The sequence below is a fragment of the Pongo abelii genome, chromosome 2 (assembly GCF_028885655.2).
Source record: "Pongo abelii isolate AG06213 chromosome 2, NHGRI_mPonAbe1-v2.0_pri, whole genome shotgun sequence".
NCBI classification, from domain to species: domain Eukaryota; kingdom Metazoa; phylum Chordata; class Mammalia; order Primates; family Hominidae; genus Pongo; species Pongo abelii.
In genome coordinates, this window is record NC_085928.1 from 132,752,088 (window position 1) to 132,774,091 (window position 22,004).

The 22,004-nt window shown below is 34.9% G+C and overlaps 1 protein-coding gene across 1 annotated transcript in view; it reads left to right on the forward strand.

Moving 5' to 3' along the window:
• The window catches only part of ZNF385D (zinc finger protein 385D), a 981,405-nt gene that overhangs the window by 434,707 nt on the left and 524,694 nt on the right, over window positions 1-22,004 (forward strand). The window lies entirely within an intron of this gene.

A 22,004-nucleotide genomic window follows, 5' to 3' on the forward strand; every position in this document is an offset into this window, starting at 1 on the left:
GAAAGCGAATTTCCCAAATTCAGGAAGAATAATTGTCTATAGCCTAATGACTTCTAGCTGTGGGACTTCGTAAAACGACCTAAGGCTATGAATGAGGAAGAACAATTTTTCTAAAAAATAATTTTTATTTTTCATCATAGAGCTTAAAGATCTAGTTGCCTCAAATTAATTGTAGAATGAGGTGGGCCATAACACATAAAAGAAATTAAAGAGGCCGGGCACGGTGGCTCATGCCTGTAATCCCAGCACTTTGGGAGGCCGAGGCCGGTGAATCACGAGGTCAGGAGATCGAGACCATCCTAGCTAACACGGTGAAACCCCGTCTCTACTAAAAATACAAAAAATTAGCCAGACGTGGTGGTGGGCGCCTGTGGTCCCAGCTACATGGGAGGCTGAGGCAGGAGAATGGCGTGAACCTGGGAGGCGGAGCTTGCAGTGAGCCGAGATCATGCCACTGTACTCCAGCCTGGGTGACAGAGCGAGACTCCATCTCAAAAAAGAAAAGAGTCATGGAATTAAAATGGAAAAAGACCATAGAAAACATCCTGCCTAATCACTATCCTTGGTAGATCATTGTCTGCTTCACTTATTTCAGCTAAGTAGGAAATTTTATTATACCTGACATTTGAGTCAGCTTAGTGCATACATATTATACTACTCTATTTCCAAATAGATAATATTTTTGTCAGAGAATGTATTGGTATTCTCATAATGACAAAATTTCCCCAAAAATGGCATTATCAACATAGTAACATATAAATTCCATAAGCTAGGAACACAGCTAAGAAAAATCAAAGTTTTGAACCCAAATATTTTGTTTCCTGGGACTTCCCTTTTAACCACCATACAATAGAAATAGTACTCAACTCATTTAATGGTTTTCTACAGAATACAAAGTAGGTATTAAAATAAGTTGTGTCATCTTTTTTCATTGGCTGGAATCACACTTTCCAAGATAATTTGCTTTTGTCCCTCATTGATCTTTATTAGTCATCGGTTTCAAACACTTTAGATTTAATAGTCTTTGTTTTTCAGCCTTTGATGAAATCATGAATTGTCTAAAAGTACTTGGATGGATCCTCTGTGGTGTATTTCTATTTGAAGTAACTTCTTACAAAGTTGGTACTATTTTTGCAGTATTCAAAACTATTTCTGTATTATGACATTAACAAATATTTTATACAGCAGATTTTTACATATGATATTTTCTTCCTTAAAAATAAATATATTTTGGAACCTCCCTGACCACTGTATATGAACTCTTTATACTCCAAGCCTACTTTTATCCTCTTAGCCTATCTTATACTTTTTATTTTTTCACAGCATTGAAATATAGTTAACTATATTACATATTTATAATCTGATTGTTGTCTATCTCCCTAACTATAAACTAAGTTCCTTGATAGCATATAGACTAGGTTTGTTCTGTTTTGTTTTCATTGCTGCACTTCAGCAAGAAGGAGAGTTTCTGGCATAAAATATAAACTTTGTTGACATGAATGTTGAAAGAATTGATAATACCCAGATCTAACATTGCATTTGCTATGTTGTAAAAAATAGTGCTTTACATATGTATTTCCTAATCTTCACATCCAATTTACTTACCAAGTAGTTATTCTTTTTCCCATTTGACAGACAAAGAATGTGAGATACATGGCGAGTAAGCAACTTGCCACTAAATGGGTGAACTGGTGTCAAATCCACCTCTGCTTGCCTTTAAAATCCATAAACACTATTTTTGCTACATCACATTGCCTGATGATATGTTACACTTAAAATTTTTTTCATATGTTGAAAAAAGGAATAGAGAAATATCAGTAGACAACATCATAGTTCGTGGTTTGTCAGAAACTTATAAAATAACACAAACAAGACAAAAGTTTCCAAAGACCTCTGAAACAAAAAGACCCAGGGAAGAAATAAAAAAGGAAATAAAAGAACTGGAAAGAAGTGAGGCATGTTCGGAGAAAATTCATTGGGCTCTAACTTTTCCTTGCTCACTGGTTAGTCTAAAAAAGCTTTCATTCTTCTTTCCCTGGGACAACTTAATACTCTTCCATTCATCACTCCCTACGTGAATTCTCTCCTTTTGCCAAATGAGTTTACTTAGTGTCATCTGAACCAGGAACTGTGCTTTACTTACATAGATCTGTCATATCTGAGGCCTTCCCTTCTGATGATAGAAAAGCTTTCCATTCCTTTTCCAAAGTCTTTCTCCTATCGAATCTAGTGCTTAAAACCTTCAGCCTACAATTACAGTAAGCCTTGATATAATCTCATGGCATCAGTTATTGAACTCATCAAAAATTGTTTTAAGACATTTCTAATATAATTTTTATTTAACACTTGATTTCTCTGCATTCATCTATATTTTCTTTTTTTATTATAAGGACTAGATATTTAATTCCTTCTATACTATATTTAGGAGCTCAACAGGGCTTGATTGAATGATTATTGTTTTAAAATACAATGCAGCTTATAATTTACAATATATAATTGGTGGATGGTTTTTTTTGTGAACAAGTATATAGTTTTTAGAGGCCTAAATTCTTTCTGAGTTCTATGATAGAAAGTTGTACAGGCAGGTCAAACTATGTTTTGATTCCATTTTCACCACTCTTACCTTCTGAATGGTCTTTGAGAAATTCCTTATGTTCCCTAAAATGGAGAAAATAATACGTACTTAACAGTGTTGTTATTCTGACTAAATGCAATTATGTCCATATTAAACCCCTGATTTAGAGCCAAAGTAGGCATGGAGTAGAAGCCCAATAAATGCTAATTACTGTGGTAATGAGCATAGTTGATATTTCAGTGGGCAAATATAGGGACTTTACCACCATTCTTGCCCTAGTAATGACAGCACATTAGTCTCCGCTTGTCTTTGTCTTTACTGACATTTTTAACTCCCATTTAGTTGCCAGCATGGAAAATGGGTTTAGTGATAAACCTGCCCCATCAGTGTGACATCCAGAACTTCTAGCAACCAAATTCCAGATACCAGGAAGCACAAAAGATGAGCCTTGAACTGGAAGACTTCACAGTTCAGTTCAGTTCAGTGACTACCTCATGAGCTTCAAACAATGAAGAATACACTTATATACTAAATTGCAAAGTAACGAATAAAATTAAAGTAAAAATTGGGAAGGCCTGAAACTGGATAAGAAATAGTAGAAGAGTGAACTTGATCTTGACTTTGTGGGATAATAGCCTTTGTACTGAATTACACATAGAAAGATGGACATAGAAGTTAGGAGTGTTGAGGTGGACATTAGTTTTAGGGGAAAGTGCACATGAAACACAGTAAGAAAGGAATGCATATGAGTACAGAACAGCAATGAGCAGTGTGACTGACATGGCAGATGTCTGATGCAGTTGGAGAGGAAGAATGTAGCCAAATTGTAGACATGCTTAAAATGTAAATAATAGTTTCATTGTGAGATAGTAGGGAGTGGAGAAAAATCCCATGCTTATCATCTGGGCAGTATATGTGGAGTCATTGTCTGAACAAGGTCTAATTCATGTATGTGCTGTGGGTAGGCCAATAATTGCCTACAAACATCTGGCCTACTTTCATTCTCTCCAATCGCTGCCCCCTTCAGCACTTGCAGCCCACATAAGTTACAGGAGGTGCATTCAGGCTTGGACCTGATACACTTCAGTGACATGTGTCACACTGCCCTGAGTCACTCTCATCTGCCAGGCTCACCAGTGTCAGTCACAAAAACTTTCTTCTGGGTTCTTGTGCATAACTGAGAGAAAGCTTCTGTTAACTATAGGGTAAAAACCTACTTAGGTATTAGAACAAATTATCCAACTAAAATGGATACATTTACAAATCTTAGTTTGGTGAAGAAATAAAATTACATTAAAAATGAAATTCTAATTGTCTACAATATTCTATGCATTGGGATTCTGTTTGGTTGAGTATTATTTGAGGCAAATAAAAATTTGGACCTCCTTTGTTACGTAGAGATTTGGCACTGTATTATTACTTCTGGAAATTACACATCTGCCATATAGAAGCATTTGGACACTGTTGCAAGAAAGATATTTTTTGAAGAATGTTATTTTCTACTTTTGGTCTTTTTGCTTAAGACATTAATGATTGGAAAATACGTTTATGTTATAGAGGCGACTTAAAGCTACGTACATATTGTCTTATATTAACTACATTTTAAACAAGCATTGGGTTGATAAGACCTTAGAGAATGTATAAAACATTTAAAATTACTGAAACATTTTTGCGTATCATTAAAAGGAAAACACAGTTTTTTCTTGTTCACATCAAACTGTAGGGACACAGAGATAATTTTTCTTTAATTTCATGAAAATAACGTTACTTAAATTTTTATAACGTACAGGTTTTTAAAATTTTTATTTCTAAGCATAAATATAAATATAAATACATTTTTAGAATTCAAACAATAGTGAGAAGTTCAATATAGTCAAGGACACCTCATCATCATTAACACAAAACATCTTTTTTAAAGTTTCTTGATGAGATTTTACAAAGACTTATTAGTGTAGCTAGAATACTTCTAGCATAAATAATTATTAATACAATATCAAATAGGTCTGTAGGTGAACTCAATTACAGTGGCACAATGGGGCAAATAACTGTAAAAGTCATTGGCATTATTGTTCTCCGAAGGTCAAAGGCACTGGAGTGGAGAATGGTGAAATTAGATGACAGAGCAGAATAAGAGGCTGTGATGGAAGATGTTCTGGATCACAGACCTTTATTGTATTTTGATTTTTTTAAAGCTTACTTTATTTGGGCCTTTCATCTGTGAAAAAAAAATAGTGTATATCGTACTATACTTTGATTGAAGTATTTGAACTTTTTATGAACACACATTTTTTTCCATCTCAAAAAATATTTTTTTCTTTCTTGCAGCACTCCAGCTGTGACGCTAACTTCTATTAGTAGTAATGCAAATCTCTCTGACACAGAATAGTGCTTCTTTCTCTGCTTATTACAATGTTACATTACAACCTTTTATATCCATAAATATTTTATGTACAAGAACCTGAACAGTTGAGATGTTAACAGAGTTGAACCACTTGGAAGGGAAGTGTTTAAATTTAGCAATTCCCTGCTAACCTAGTTACAACTATTCCTAATCTTTAATTTCTAATAAAAGCCTAGGAAGTTTACACACTTTTATTTTATTTTTCAACACAATGAGGTGAATAAAATCATCCAGGTATTGCTTCAGTTTTTGAGTCTGTAAGATTTTTTAAAATCTTAGCTTTTAATGAGCACAAGAAACTTGAATCATTTATTTATTCATCTTGAGCTCTAAACTATGCTAATAACTGGGTATACATGGCTGTAAAATAAGATGAAGTTTGTGTCTTCATTTAAAGTTTCTGTCTAGTAGAGGACACATTTAACAAGCAAATCTATAATGAGTATATAATTATAAATTATGATAAATGCTATAAAAAACTATGTGCTCCATGAGAAAGTTACAAAAGACACCAATTTAAATTGTTTATCTCACAGAGTAGGGCTAGTAACAGTAAGGGAAAATAGTATTGGTGAAAAAGCTGCTTTGCACAGAACAGTGCTGACATAGACAAAAAAAAAATTGTTACACATCTCAGCTAATATGCTCACACTACTTTAAAAATCTTGAGAATTTTTAGCCTCAATATGCTAAGATGATTGAAATAAGTCTTTATGCATATTGTTGAAAGTCGCATTTATCTTCTCTCTTTCAACTCTATGTCATCTCCCTGTTTCTGTTTTCTCCCGAACAAGATTTCTCTCATCTAGTGATGTGAATAAAACTACATTCTTATAGTTATGCAGGGCTGAGGCTCTTGAATTGCCTTAGATCTTCTCCTCCCTCTCTCACCTCCTCATCCCAATTAGCTGTGTAACTGGTCTCTGGCCATATTTGTGCTCTACTCCAATTCATTCAGCACCTTTCAAGAGACCAGATGAAATAGCTTTCATCTTCCATTTCTCTCCTTAAGAATTCTCAGTGTTCCCCTATTCTGTTGCACTTAGGACACCTCAAACTCAACGTTCAAGACCCTTTAAAATGTGACTCTAATCTGACAAGCCAAACTCTGTTTACATGATGTGAACAATTCTAAAACCTCAGATGATGTGGACTCCTGCTTAGAAGCCAAAGGAAGTCAAGAAAAGGTACTCCATTGGGTTATGCACAACAAAAAACAAGGGGCAAAGTAAAGTTTAGTTTCAAGTCCAGTGTGTGTTGTATCTACTCTGCGTTTGCTCTCCTTGGGCTGATATTTTAGGGAAACTGAGTCTGCCTATATAGTCTTCATTGTATGTGCTAAGAAAAAAAGGTCACTTCTAATCAGACGAGCAACTTTTTACTCTTTCCAGAAAAGTGGACATTTAGGAAATTGATTTTGGTCAACAGAACTCTCAAGGGTACAGGTCTGAAAGGAACCCTAGGAAGGCAGGATAGAAAGAACCAGCAGGTTTTGAGGCTGTAGCATGTGACTTAACTATCTAAGTTCAAACCCACTTGCCAGTTTGTGTTCTCAGTGAATTACTTTATATCTATGTCCCAATTTCTTCATTGTTAAAGTGGGAATAATATTCAAGTCGTATAGTTATTTGGAGGATAACTGAGTTAATAAGGCACTTACCACAGTGTTTATTGCTTAATAAGTGCTACAGAAGTGTTTGTTATATAAAACAAATCAATCTTTTATTGAAATGATGTTCTTATAAAAATTATTTTAAGGCATGCATAGCACAAAAAAATTGACTTAATCACTAATATCAATGGTGTATACTTTTGATAATCAGAGAACAAACACTCCTCCACAAACTCTCTTTCTATACAACTTATTAATACATCATTATGCACTTAAATAGATAAATAATGCATAAAGGAGACTTATTAGGCAAATGAGTTAATTAATGTGGCATAGTTTTAAGGAGCATCCTTTATAGCAACATGCAACTAAGAGCTACCAATGCACTAAGTACCACTGGACACTGAAGTAAAATGTTTTTGCTCAACTTCTTATTCACATCAACTAAGACATAGCTAATATTTGTGCAGTCAGACTTCTATGTTTAAGTGGAGATGAGAATTATTTGGTAAATAAAAATGTGGTGAATCAATGTGCAAAAACCAAATTAATTGTAGTTAACAGATTTGTTTACTCATTTGCTTGCAAAACAAGCTCATCTGTTAGTACAGTCAAGCTGCCAGCCAAAGCAGCCTTCCTCAGGACTGAAATTGCTTAATTCATCCTTAACTGAAGAAATGTGTCCCCAAAACCTGAACTCTCTCATTGTATCACTGAGTCCCTCTTGTTGCATTATCAATTTGTAGTCAATTTTTTAATTATAATCTATTTCTAATGTCTTTGTGATGTCATCAATAAATAGTTTGTCTTAGAAGTTAAAGCTACATCTATGTTTTGCATATGTGATTGCAAGAAGGGGTCATCTGGTAAAAAGCCAAGATCTTTACACACTGAATATTTAATGGTATAATTATTATTACTAACCTCAGAATAAATAATTGATGGCAGTTGCTAGTAATTATAAAAGCAAAATAGCTTAATCGGAGCTTAAAGGATCTATTGAAAGTTATTTCTTGCAAACTGTTTTTATTTGGAGGGTTTACATAAAAGCATAGAGCATATTTCAACCAAATGCAGCTTTTGGTATTCTAGATTCTGTAGGCTCTTCTTCATTCTAAATATCTTCCCATCCAAAAAGAAAAAATATACTTCAACAATAGTTGTTTCCAACAATAGTTGAGTTCCAAAGTAAGATTCAACAGAACTAGTAATATTTGCTTCTCAGAACTAAAGAAAATGTATTCTAGAACCTATTAAATACCGCTTTTTTCCCTTGGCTGAAAAGCATGCTCGATTCTCTTTTACACTGAAAAAATGATTTCTTTCTAAATTTTCATTTTTCAGCACTTTTTTTTAGCCAAAATTAGGATTTTTTAAATTATCAGTGAGTTACTCTGTAAATAATAATGACTAATTGAGAGGCAACAATGCACCAGGCAACTTTGCTAAGTACCTTTCATGCATTATCTGGTTCAATGTTCCCGGCAATCTTGTGATTTAAGTGTAATTAACTCCCTTTTGGACTTGAGAAAACAAAACCTAAGAGAATTTAAATGCTATGATTAAGAAACCAGGAGATATAAAAGTTGTTTAGATTTTGTTGTTTTCAGGCATCTTTGAATTGAGTTGAAACAATTTGACTTTCTCAATAAGATTTAATTTATATGAAGACTCAACAATAGAGTCATTTAGGTAGGATCCATTTATTAGTATTTGTCATGGTATACAGAAATTAATATAGATTCTCATTCTTTTCTCAAATATAAAGTAATGCTATATTTTTGCTTTCCATGTTAACGCTAAATGCCATCATGTTAGGCCCATAGAGTACAAAGCAGATCTAGAGGACCTAGTCCTGAGATACTCAGGTAATTATAGCCTATGAAGTATTGGCATTTTTCGCAAATGGGGACAAATTCTGTGTATTAATATCTCCTTAAATCACCATCAATAATCTCATGTATTAATATTTTAAACTAGCTCACAGTTACATGATTTCAAACGTACCATGGACTAAGGTATATAGGTCAAATAGCAAAATCCATTCAAAGTCAGAGAAATTTCTTCTGGAGACAGAGAAACAAAAGAAGCTGTGATGAACCTTTGCAACTCCTAATTTCACAGATCTAGTGAAGATTCAAGTGTGGAGGGAAAAGAGAAAAAGCAACATAGAATATTATTTGGAAAAAAAAGTTGAATCAAGTGTATTTTATTGGTCTTTAAATATATAGCTCTCCAAATTGAGACGAGTTTTTCTATTGTAAGTCCTGGAGAACATCACCACACAGGGAAATGGCACAGGAAGCTGCCCAGAGCTCCAAGATTCAGGAATTTTTCCGCTATCTCTCTTGGGTTCAGAATTTCAACATCCCCTGGGGGAAAGTTTGACCAGCCAGGTTTGGAGAAAGCCATACACACCTGCTCTAGCTTTGCAATCTCCTGTCCCAGTAGCCAATTTCAGTAAATGCTTCAAGATAGGCCCAGGTAACAATCCCAAATTAATTATTATTGTGATGGTTAATATCAGTTCTAACCATGAAAATAGCTATGAAAAGGAACAAGCATAGTTGTCAAAATGTTTTCTATGCTGTTTTTATTCTGTAGCACTTTCTGGGATAAATATGATCAGAAGTGGTTGGCTTTTTAGAATCTGTTCACCTATTCTGCTTGAGAAACCATAAAGTCAAGAAATAAAGTGAGATGGCTTACTATTCCAGCATGTGGGGTTTTTTTAACCTCCTTAACTTTCTCAAGAAGAAAATAATCCTGACTCCAATTCAATTGACTGTTAAAGCTTTTGGCTCCCCACCTAATCGGCCACATAAAGTAACTGCACTACAGATACTTGTCAGGGATTATAACATCAAACTCACTACTATTCAATATTTAATCAAAAGCTCTGTAGAGAGGTAACAATACCTATGGTAGATAGCCTGAAGGCAATGTTGCACATCACTTAAAAATTAAAAAAAAAATCTATCCCCATATTAAGTCACAATCAGAGTGCTGCGTTACATACTGAAAACTTGCTTTCACTAATTGCATGTTGAATCTTTTTTCCTTAGTTCTAGATTTAGGAACATTTACAAAGGCAGCTAAATATGGTATTGATTATAAAGATATCATTTAGATTACTGTTTCCTATATCACAAAGGGCTTCTTACACTTAATATTTGCCTTGATCAAGTCACACTTTTTTTTTTTTTTTTGAGACGGAGTCTTGCTCTTTCGCCCAGGCCGGAGTGCAGTGGTGCTATCTCGGCTCACTGCAAGCTCCGCCTCCCGCGTTCACGCCATTCTCCTGCCTCAGCCTCCCGAGTAACTGGGACCACAGGCGCCCGCCACCGCGACTGGCTGATTTTTTGTATTTTTAGTAGAGATGAGGTTTCACCGTGTTAGCCAGGATGGTCTCGATGATCTGACCTCGTGATCCGCTCACCTCGGCCTCCCAAAGTGCTGGGATTACAGGCGTGAGCCACCGCACCCGGCCTCAAGTCACACTTTTTAACACCATTATTGAGTTGAAATTTACATTATAAAATTGACTCATTTAAGTGTACAATCCAATGACTTTTAATACATTTACAGAGTTGTATAAACATTATAACAATCTAGTTTTGAACATCTATCATCCCCCAAATACCCCTCTTGTCTCTTGTAGTCAATTCCTGTTCTCACCCCAGCCGAAGGCATCCATTTATCTGTTTTCCATCTGCATCTAGCATCTCTCAATAGCATAGTATGTTGGGGACGCTTCCATATTGTAGTATATTCTTGTTTATTGCTGAGACATGTTCCACTCTATGAATATGCCATCTTGTACTTACCCATTCACCAGTTGACGGAAATTCTGGATTGCTTAAAGTTTTGGTTATTATAAATAATACATTTTTGTGTGGACATACGTTTTTCATTTCTCTTAAGTAAATATCTAGGAATGTAACTGCTGGGTCATCTGTAATTTTATTTTTAATATTTTCAGAAATTGCCAAATTATTTTCTGAGGTGATCATACCATTTTATGTTGCCACCACCTATGTGTGCAGTTCTAGTGTCTCCTCATCCTCTCTAATACTTGTTACTGTCTTTCCTTTTTATTATAGGCATTCCTAGTGGGTAAAAAAATTATATAGCATTGTGATTTTAATTTGCATTTTCTTAACTACTAATGATATTGAGCATTCTTCAGGTGCTTATTAATTAGACATTTGTATATTTTTCAATCAGATCCTTTCTCCATGTTTAATTTTATTTGTCTTTTTATTATTGGATTGAAAAATTTCTTTATATATTCTGGGTACAAGTCCTTCATCAAATATAATTGTGTATATTTTTCCCTTATATGAGTTGGCATTTCATTGTCTTCATAGGGTCTTTTTTAAAGCACAGAAGTTTCTTATTTTGATGAAGTTGAATTTATAAGTTTTTAAATGGATTGTGCTTTTAATGTTATACATAAGAAATCTTTCTATAACCCAAGGTCTTGAAGATTTTCTTTTTTCTCCTGTATATCTCATAGTTCATCTGTTACATGTTGGTCTTCAATAAGTTTTTAGTTATTTTATATGTATGGTGTGAGATAAGGATCTAAATTTATATTTTTGCATATGGGCATCCTATTAGCACAATTTGTTGGGAAGACTATCATTCCCCTCACTGACTTGCCTTGGCTTCATTGTCAAAAATCAGTTGACCACATGTATAAGGATTAATTTCTCATCTTAGTTCTGTCTACTGCCTTTCCTTATGCCATTATCATACTACCTTGATTATCGTAGCTTTATAGTAAAATTTTGACAATTGATAAATATAAGTTCTCTTATTTCAAAATTATTTTAGAACTTTCTGAGTCATTTGCATTTCTATATAGTTATCACTTTCTTGATGGCTTCCTTTGAAGCCCAAATTTTTGAAATTAGAGTGAAGTCCAGAGTATCTATTTCTTTATTTTGTTGCTTGTGTTTTTGGTGTCTTAGCTGAGTAGCAATTGCCTAAGATGATAAGTTCTTTTATATATTCTTCCAAAGGTTTTTTAGATTTGGTTGTTATGTTTAAATCTATGATCCATTTCCAGTTGTTTTTTTTGTACAGTGTAAAAAAGGTGTTCAACTTTACTTTTGCATGTAGATACCCTATAGTTCAAGCATCATTTGTTGAAAAGACTGTTCTTTCACCCCTTTAACTTCCTTGGCATTCCTGTTGAAAACTAATTGTCATAAAGTATGGATTTATTTTGGGACTCTCAAATTCCATTCCACTGATCTACACATATGCTCTTATACTAGTACCACTTGTCTTGATTATTGTAGCTTTGTAGTAAGTTTTGAAATTGAGAAGTGTGAGTACTTTATTCTTCATTACCAATATTGTTTTGTCTATTCTGGGTCCCTTGTATTCCCGTATGAATTTTAGGATAAGCTTGGCAATTTCTACAGAAATCCAGCTGAGATTTTGATAAAGAATGTATTAAATCTATAGATCAATTTGGGATAGTATTGCCATCTTAATAAATTAAGCCTTCAAAACCGTGAACACAGAATGTCTCCCTATTTATTTAGATCTTTAATTTCTCACAGTGTTATTTGTAGTTTTCAGTACACAAGTATTGCCCCTCTTTTGTTAAAGTTATTCCTCAGTGTTCTTTGATGCTGCTATGACTGGAATTGTTTTCTTAATTTTATTTTTAGATTGTTTCTTTCTAATATATAAAAATACAGTTGATTTTTTTATATATTGATGATTTATCTTGCTTCCTTGCTGAACTTGTTTATTATTTCTAGTAGCATTTTTGTGGGTTCTTTAGAATGTTCTACATAAATAATTATTTCTTCAACAAATACAAACAATTTTGCTTTTTGCTTTATATCCAAACACTTTTTTGGGCCTAATTGCACCAGCTAGAATCTCCAGTAAATATTAAATAAAAATTGGCAAGATCAGCTGTCTATGCCTTGCTCCCAGTCTTTGAGTGAGAGTATTCAATTTTTATTATTATGTGCAATATTGGCAATAAGTTTTTCGTAGATGCCCTTTATTAGTTTGAGAAAGTTCTTTTTTTAATCCCTAGTTTGTTGAGAGTTTTGTGATAAATGAGTATAATATTTTGTCAAATGCTGCATCTATCTTAAGAATCATGTGGTTTTCGTTCTTTATTTTATTGATATGGTATATTATATTAGTTTATTTCTGGGTGTAATCCAACCTTGCATTCCAACACTATATCCAATTTGGCTATGATATATAATCCTATTTATATGTTGTTGGATTGGTTTGATAATATTTTGTTGGGGATCTTGCATCTATATTTATGAGACATATTGAATTATAGCTTTCTTTTCTACTGATACATTTGTTTGGCCTTAGCATTGTGGTAATTGTAGCCTCTTATAATGAGTTGTTAAATGTTCTCACCTTCTCTGTTTCCTTGAAGAGTTTGCACAGGATTGGTATTATTTCCTTTTGAATTGTTTGACAGAATTCACAGTAAAACTCTCTGGGGTTGTGTTTCTCTGTGAATAATTTTAATTAGTAAATCAACTTAATTGTTATAGATTTATTCAGATTGCTTATTACTTCTTGGGTTACTTTCAGAAATTTATGTCTTACTATGAATATGTCCATTTTATCTAAATAGTCTAGGTGTTGGCATAATATTGTTATAACGTTTCTTTATTTTAAAATTTCTGTGAAGTTTGTGTTGCTGTCCCCCTCTGATTCCTCAATTTGGTAATCTATCTCCCCACTATTTTCTTTTTTAATATAGCTAAAGGCTTATTATTTTTTAACCTTTTCGAATAACAGATTTTGAAATATGTTCCACGTGCAACTGCAAAATATGTACATTCTGCGGTTGCTCAGTGGAGAGTTCTATAGATGTCATTTAAGTCCAGTTGGTGATAATGTGATTCCTTTGCTCTCTCCCTCTTTCCCTCTCTCCCTCCCTGCATCCCTTTCTTCTTTCCTTCTTTTCATCTTTCTTCCTTTCCTTTCCTTTTCTTTCTTTTTCTTCCTTCCTTCGTCCCTTCCTCCCTCCTTCCTTCCTTCTTCCTTCCTTCCTTCCATCTGTCCGACCGTCTGTCCTTCTTTCCTTCCTATGCTCTTACTTCTCACCTAGGCTGTAGTGCAGTCGTGTGAAGATAGCACACTACAACTTTAAACTCCTGGTCTCATCTTAGCTTCCCCAGTAGCTGGCAGTACAGGCACACACCACCACACCCAGCTAACTTTTTTATTTTTAATGTTTATCGAGTCTTGCTCTGTTGCCTGGGGTGGTCTTGATCTCCTGTGCTCAAGTGAACTTCCTGCCTCAGCCTCCCAAAATATTGGGATTTCAGGCGCAAGCGACCATATCTAGCCAATGTGATTTCAGTATTCTATCTCCTTACTGATTTTCTGTCTGGTTGTGCTGTTATTGAGAGCGGTATATTGATGTCTGCAACTATTGTCATTGAATCGCTCATTTGTACCTTGAATTCTTTGGAGCTCTATTGTTAGATGAATATGTGTTTGTAAATGTGTAGCTCCCTAATAAAATGTCCCTTAGTTTATTGAAAACATCACTAACTGTCTCTAGTGACATTTTTGTCTTGAAGTCTATTTTGTCTGATATCAGTATATTCACTCTAGTTCTATTACGTTTACATTGTGCGTAGCATACCTTTGCTTAAACTTATTTTAAACATATTTGTGTTTTTACATCTAAAGTTTGTCTTCTATAGAGAGGATATAGTTCAACTTTAAAAATTCAGCCCAGCAATCCCTTTTTGTTTCATTTTAATGCTGAGTATTGTTCCATGATGTGAATATGCTATCATTTATTTAATCGTTTACCAGTTGAAGAAAATACGAGTTGTTTTCAGTTATTATAAATAAAGCTGCCAAGAACTGTTGCACACAGATTTTTATGTGAACCTAACTTTCCATTTCACCAAAATAAATAATCAGAATTGCAATGCAGGATTTTCTTAGTCCATTTTGCATTGTTATAAAGGAATACCTGAGGCTGGGTAATTTATATATTAAAAAAAGAGGTTTATTTGGCTTATGGTTCTGCAAGCTCTACAAGAAGCGTGGTACCAACATTTGCTTCTGGTGAGGACTTCAGGGAAATTCTATCCATGGCTAAAGGAGAAAGGAAACAGGCATTACAGGGCAAGAGAATGAAAGGAGACAGAGGGGAGGGAGGTCTCAGATTCTTAAACAATCAGCTATCATGGGACCTAATAGAGGGAGAACTCCCTCATTACTACAAAGATGACACTAAGCCATTCAGGAGTGATCTGTCATCATGACCCAAACACCTCCCACTAGACCCTACCTTCAATATTGGAGATCAAATTTCAACATAAAATTTGGAGAGGACAGTTCTTTGTAGATTCTGGATATTAGCCCTTTGTCAGAGGGATAGATTGCAAAAATTTTCTCCCATTCTGTAGATTGCCTGTTCACTCTGATGAAATTTTCTTTTGCTGTGCAGAAGTTCTTTAGTTTAATTAGATCCCATTTGTCTATTTTGGCTTTTGTTGCCATTTCTTTTGGTGTTTTAGTCATGAAGTCTTTGCCCATGCCTATGCCCTGAATGGTATTGCCTAGGTTTTCTTCTGAGGTTTTTATGGTTTTAGGTCTTACATTTAAGTCTTTAATCCATCTTGAGTTAATTTTTGTATAAGGTGTAAGGAAGCAGTCTATAAAGACACATGCACATGTATGTTTATTGTAGCACTGTTCACAATAGCAAAGACTTGGAACCAACCCAAATGCCCATCAATGATAGACTGGATAAAGAAAATGTGGCACATATACAACATGGAATACTATGCAGCCATAAAAAAGGATGAGTTCATGTCCTTTGCAGGGACATGGATGAAGCTGGAAACCGTCATTCTCAGGAAACTAAACACAAGAACAGAAAACCAAACACTGCATGTTCTCACTCATAAGTGGGAGATGAACAATGAGAACACATGGACACAGGGAGGGGAACATCACACACTGAGTCCTGTCAGGGATGAGGGGCTAGGGGAGGGATAGCATTAGGAGAAATACCTAATGTAGATGACAGGTTTATGGGAGCAGCAAACCACCGTGGCACATGTATACCTATGTAACAAACCTGCACAATCTGCACATGTACTCCTGAACTTAAAGTATAAAAAAAAAATTGGAGAGGACAAATATCCAAACTACATCAAGGGTTATACATTAATTGCATGTTTAGTTCAATTAAAAATTTCCAAAAATTTTCAGAGTGGCTATATTATTTTACATTCCGACTATCCACGTATAAGTGATCCAGATTTTCTGTATCTTTACCAATATTTGTTGTTATCACTATTTTTTTACTTAGCCATTCTGATGGTTACATAGTAGTATCTCAGTGTGGTATTAATTTGTGTTTCTCAGATGACTAATGATGCTAAATGCCTTTTCATTTGCATATTTTTCATCTGTATATAATTTTGGCAAGGTGTTTTTTTGTCTTTTGCCTATTTCTAATTGGATTGCTTGTTTTTTTTTTTACTATCAAGTTTTGAAAGTTCATTGGACTATATATTCTAGATACTAATCATTTTTGGACATCTGGTTTGTAAATATTTTCTCGGAGTCTGTAGGTTATCCACTCAACATCTTTACAGGCCTTTTGGAAAGTAAATACTTGTAGGTTTGATGAAGTCCAGTTTATCTTTTTTTTCCTTTTATGGATTATCCTTTTTGGGTCAAGTCCCAAGAACTCTGACTAGTTCTAGATGTATAAACTTTTCTCCTTTGTTTTCTATTTTTATAAAAGTTGTGTAATTTTGAATTATGCATTTAAATCCGTGTTTCATTTTGAGCTAATTTTTGTATAAAGTGTTAGATTTATATTGAAGCTAAACATATTTTTGTGTATACCTGCCTATTTGTTCCAGCAATTGTTCTTTTCTCCAATGAATTTTGCGTCTTTATTAAAAATTGGTTAGGCATGTTTGGGTGGGTCTATCTCTGGATTCAGCTTCATCGATCTATGTGGCCATCCTTCTGCCAATACCAAACAACCTTGGTTATCATAGCTGTATAGAAAGTCTGGAAATTGAGTAAACCTGTTCCTCCCACTTTTTCTTTTTCAAAATTATTTTAGCTATTCTACCTACTTTGCCTTCCATATATATTTCAGAATAATTGTATCTATATCTATAAAAGTCTTGCTAAGATTTTCTTAGCAATTGGATTAAATCTGTATATCAATTTTGCAGAATTGGCATCCTTACTGTGTTCTTCCAAACCATGAACATGGTATGTACCTCCATTTATTTTTCTCTCTTTTTCATCATTGTTTTGCAGTTTTTAGTTTTAGTAGTCAAGTCCTGTATATGTCTTGTTAGAATTAGCTGGCTTCCTCTGACACTACTGTAGCAGGAGAAGGAGGGCACCACTTTCTTACTGCCAGGTAGGGTAGAAGTCCAGATTTCCCAATGGGCCTCAGTTGACCACCTAAGTAAGGAGAGACTCCTTTTTAATTTTGTGTGGGAGGGGGAATTCTGGCTCCTTACTATGCCTCTCTTCAGAACACCTTGGCTGAGAGCAATGAGTTTATTACTGCCCCCACTTGTCTCCACTAACACTATGGAGGTGCGGCCTTATTACTCCCTGGATAGAGATGAATGTTCCAGCTCCCCATTTGGCTTTCTCTGACACTCTTGAAGGGTACAGGGTACAGGAGACAAGGATTTCTTGCTATACATTAGAGAGGTTGAAATCTAGGATCCATATACAGCCTTTTGTGGCATGGATGGTGTTGGGGCCACAATTTTTTTGGGGTGTTTCACTGGGGTTGAGCAGTTACTGTCTAAAAGTTTTCTGTGATACTAGGTTTCCCCTCTTCTGTCCCTTGACTAAAGAGGGCAGGATTTTGTTAGGGCTTTTTTCATCTGCACTCTTTGACATGTTTGGGAGCTGGCTTTTTCAGCCTTAAGTCTGGGAGAAATGACCAAAAAAACTCAGGAAGCTAACTACTGTATTATTCCTTGGATTTTACGATACCTTGTGAATTTGCCTTCTTCTCTTCACCTTTAAGAGTGTTTTTATGTTTGTATCATATATAATGTCCAGGGTTTTCAGAATTTAGTGGGAGAAATAGGGAAATATACATCTGTTCCATTTTCTAGGAAGCAGAAGTTACTACTTACTTTTTTAATGCATAAATTGTTTATTTCTGTAGTTGACTGAGCTATTTTATTATCTCATTAATTATGTGCTCTGGTTTTTACCACAATTAAAAGGATAATTTTGGTAATTTTGAGGCAGAAATATATTGTTTTAACTTTTCAGCATTCACATTTTACTTTATTTTATTCCAGGATTTTCGTTTCAACTTTTATTTTAGATTCAGGAGGTACATGTGCAGGTTTGTTACATGGGCACATTATGTGATACTGAAGTTAACTCAAGAGTTAGTTTATTAACCATTTCCTCCCCTCCCTCCCCCTTCTAGTAGTCCCCAGTTCATGTCCATGAATACCCAATGCTTCCACTTATAGGTGAGAACTTATGGTATTTGGTTTTCTGTTCCTGCATTAACTTCCTTATGATAATGGACTCCAACTGCATCCATGTTGCTGCAAAGAACACAATTTTGTTCTTTTTTATGGCTGCATAGTATTCCATGTTGTGTATGTACCACATATTTTTATCCAGTCCACCACTGATAAACACCTAGGTTGATTCCATATCTTTGGTATTGTAAATAGTGCCATGAGGAACATGCAAGTGCATGTGCGTTTTTGATAGAATGATTTGTTTTCTTTTGGTTCTATATCCAGTAATGGGATTGCTGGGTCAAATAGTAGTTCTGTTTTAAGTGTGGTGGGAAATCTCCAAACTGCTTTCCCCAGTGGCTGAACTAATTTACATTTCTATCAACAGTGTGTAAACATGTACTTTTCTTTCCAGCCTCTCCAGCATGTGTTGTTTTTTGACTTTTTCATAATGGCCATTCTTAGTAGTGTGAGATGGTATCTCATTGTGGTTTTGATTTGCATTTCTCTGATGATTAATAATGTGGAGCAGAATTGAACAATGAGAACACTTGGACACAGGAAGGGGAACATCACACACTGGGGCCTGTTGTGGGGTGGAGGGAGCGGGGAGGGATAGCATTAGGAGATATACCTAATGTAAATGACGTGTTAATGGGTATAGCACACCAACATGGCACATGTATACATATGTAACAAACCTGCACGTTGTGCATATGTACCCTAAAACTTAAAGTATAATAAAAAAAATGTGAAGCATTTTTTCATGTTTGTTGGCCACTTGTATGTCCTCTTTTGAGAAGCGTATGTTCATGTCTTTTGCCCATTTTTTAAACAGGGCAATTTGTTTTTTGTTTGTTCAGCTGTTGAAGTTCCCTATAGATTCCATATTAGACCTTGGTCAGATGTGTAGCTTGTGAATATTTTCTCCCATTCTGTAGGTTGTCTATTTACTCTATTGATTATTTATTTTGCTGTGTGGAAGCCCTTTGGTTTAATTGGGTCTCACTTGTCAATTTTTGTTCTTCCTGTAATTGTTTTTGAAGACTTAGCCATAAATTCCTTCCCGCAGCAGATGTCCAGGATGGTGTTTCCTAGGTTTTCTTCTCGGATTCTTATGGTTTGAGGTCTTACATTTAAATCTTTAGTTCTTCTTGAGATAACTTTTGTGTGTGGTAAAAGGAAGAGGTCCAGTTTTATTCTTCTGCCTATGACTAGCTAGCCTTCTCAACACCATTTATTGAATAGGAGTCTTTTCCTCATTGCTTATTTTTGTTGACTTTGTCAAAGATCAGATGGCTATACATGTGTGACTCTATTTCCGGGTTGTCTGTTCTGTTCCATTGGTATATGTATCTGCTTTTGTACCAGTACCATGAAATTTTGGTTGTTGTAGCTTTATAGTATAGTTTGAATTTGGGCAGTGTGATGCCTCTAGCTTTGTTCTTTTTTGCTTATGATTGCTTTTTCTATTACAGCTCTTTTTTAGTTCCACAAGATTTTTATAAAAGTTTTTTTTTCTAATTCTGTGAAAAATGGCATTGGTAGCTTGATAGGAATAGCATTGAATCTGTAGATTGCTTTGGGCAGTATGGCCATTTTAAATATATTGATTCTTCCAATTCATGAGCATGGAATATTTTTCCATTTGTCATGTTATCTATGATTTCTTTTAGCATTGTTTTGTATTTCTTGTAGAGATCTTTCACCTTCTTGGTTCATCAGGAATATTGACCTGTCATTTTCTTTCCTCGTTGTGTCTTTGGCAGGTTTTGTTATCAGGGTGATGGTGCCTTCATAACATGAGTTAGGAAGAAGTGCTTCCTCCTCAATTTTTTGAAATAGTTTCAGTAGGATTGGCACCAGCTCTTCTTCGTATGTCTTGTAGAATTTGGCTGTGAATCTATCTGTTCTGGGGCGTCTTTTGGTTGGTAGGGTCTTTTTTTTTCATTACTGATTCAGTTTCAAAACTTGCTGGTCTGTTCAGGGTTTCAAATTCTTCCTGATTCAATCTTGGGAGATCGTGTTACGGGAATTTATCCATTTTCTATAGATTTTCTAGTTTTTGAGAATAGAGGTATTCACAATCATCTCTGAGGATCTTTTGAAGACATACATTCTTGGCTTCTTATTTTGTACATATTTATGTCTCTTTTTTTTAGGTGTTTTCTTCATCTACTGCGTTTTCATAATCCTCGTAAATAAAAAATCCTGCCTTTTTTAAAAGAAGAATAAACATAACTTCTATTGATTGCTTTGATATCATAAGATTTACTTCTGGGCATATGAAAAATAAAGAAATACAAGATTTAAGGACCTCTGTCTTTTGTCTTTAAGTAATGTGACATATCTTGTCACAGGTGCACGAACAAATGGATTATATAACTCTTAATACATTTGGCATCCTCTAAGAATAGCATCAATTTCTATAGTTAATGATTGCATATTATTGATAATGCAAATACTCCAAGTGTTACGTGATTTGGGGGAGTGAGGAGTGTGGTTAAATATGCCATTTATTTGATGCTTCGTTCTTCAGTATTTGTTTTTCTTTTTTTTTTTTTTTTTGAGATGGAGTCTCGCTCTGTCGCCCAGGCTGGAGTGTAGTGGCGCTATCTCGGCTCACTGCAAGCTCCGCCTCCCGGGTTCATGCCATTCTCCTGCCTCAGCCTCCCGAGTAGCTGGGACTACAGGCGCCCGCCACTGCGCCCGGCTATTTTTTTTTTTTTTTTTTTTTTTGTATTTTTAGTAGAGACGGGGTTTCACTGTGTTAGCCAGGATGGTCTCCATCTCCTGACCTCGTGATCCGCCCGCCTCAGCCTCCTAGAGTGCTGGGATTACAGGCGTGAGCCACTGCGCCTGGCCCAGTATTTGTTTTTCTTAAATGGGTTCAAATTTATGTTCATATTTTAATATATTTTGTAAAGTTTGCATGTATTGAAGTTAAACATCAAGCAGTGTTATAGATCAATCTGCAAGATTGTTGTCATAATAGGGAAATAACTACAACTTCCTCAAATTTCTCATTTTCTTGACTTTAGTTGTAAGAGCTGCCAGTATGGGGACAGTTGCCTAACTTCATCATTATATTTACTTCACCCCACAAAATTATAGTATCCTAGAGCATGAAGGAAAAGAAGTTCCATTTCATCTTTTTTTTTTTTTTTTTTTTTGGCATAGTATCATTATCAACCCTCTTCTTATCACTAAATGCATTCTTCCAGAATGATCTCAGTCACTTTCAGGGCTTGCTTAAGCCTATATTAATGACTCACAGCTTTCTATCTGTAAGCTCTCAAGTCTCTTGAAACCCAGACCTAAAAAAAAAAACCTACTGATATCTTTATCTGTAATATCTATACATTAAGTGCAACAAATAAATAAAATGTAACATATTCAGAATGTCACAGCTGTAACAATGACCCCAAATCCCTGGAGTTACAGCAAGCAGTTTTTAATTTTTTTTCCTTCAAAAATATTTATCATACACAACTGTGTTTGAAGCACTGCGTCTATCAGGCCCTGGTCATAGTGTTAAGTCACAGTGTTTCTCTCAAAAAGCTAAAATCTGTAGAGACAGAGTCCCATAAATCAGGGGTCAGTATACTTTCTCTAAATGGCCAGATGGTGCATAGTTTAGGCTTTGGGGACACCTATAGTCTCTGTTGCGTATTCTTCTTTGTTTCCTTTTAACCATTTAAAAATGTAAAAACCACTATACCAAAATACACGTTGGCTAGATTTGACTCTCAGAACATATTTTCTCAACCCCTGGAAATGATTTCAATGCAATGTGATGATGATTCCAATAGGAGATTGTTATTCTTATGGTATTTAGAAAATGCTTATAGAGGGAGCTTAGAGGAAGGCACACAAAAGTCTTTGTCTAGAAATGTGGCAGAG